Consider the following 701-nt stretch of genomic DNA (forward strand, 5'->3'; position numbering starts at 1 on the left):
ATATCAATATATATAGTGTACATGTGTATTAATCACATCTAGGATAATAAGCACACCCAGTTGTATAAATCACCATTCAATTTATTGGTGTTGAGAGTCAGCTGGATTCTGGATTCTGTTCATAAGGGATCGTTATATGGAAAAGTTCAAAGACAGAGTTAAACCATGCAGGTTAAATATATTCATTGTGTATTTCAGGGGATTTCTCTACCAGATCCCATTAAATCTTTTTCATTAGTATCCCATAATAGCTGTACCTAGGGAGAGTCTAAACTTTGGCTCAAGAGTAATTCTGAAAGGTTGAGTGTGGAGTAAATATTCCCGTTTGAGGTGGTGAGGGGCACAGTTCAAAGAGGAAGGAGACTGAGAGAAGGATTGCTGGAGTTTGAGGGTAGTAAGATGAAGGGATAAAAGGCAAGTGCTCAAAAGACTCTCCTAGTGAGCATGGCATCGGGCAACCAAGAGCAAAAGGAGGTTAAACGGGTAAGGTGCAGTTCACAGGTTCAATTACACGCCACTGTGAAGCCAGGTATTTCTGACATATAATTACTTTTGAATTCTCTTTTCTGGGAACCACTGCTTGAGAAGGCATGCAAGTGGAGAAGGCCACCATAATAGCCTCATTTTAGCTCAATCATTTCATAAAGGCCCTATCTCCAAATAGAGTTCCATTCTTAGTTACTAGGGGCTAAGACTTTGAC

This window comes from Propithecus coquereli, unplaced genomic scaffold (genome assembly GCF_000956105.1).
Source record: "Propithecus coquereli isolate 6110/MARCELLA unplaced genomic scaffold, Pcoq_1.0 Scaffold118, whole genome shotgun sequence".
NCBI lineage: Eukaryota > Metazoa > Chordata > Mammalia > Primates > Indriidae > Propithecus > Propithecus coquereli.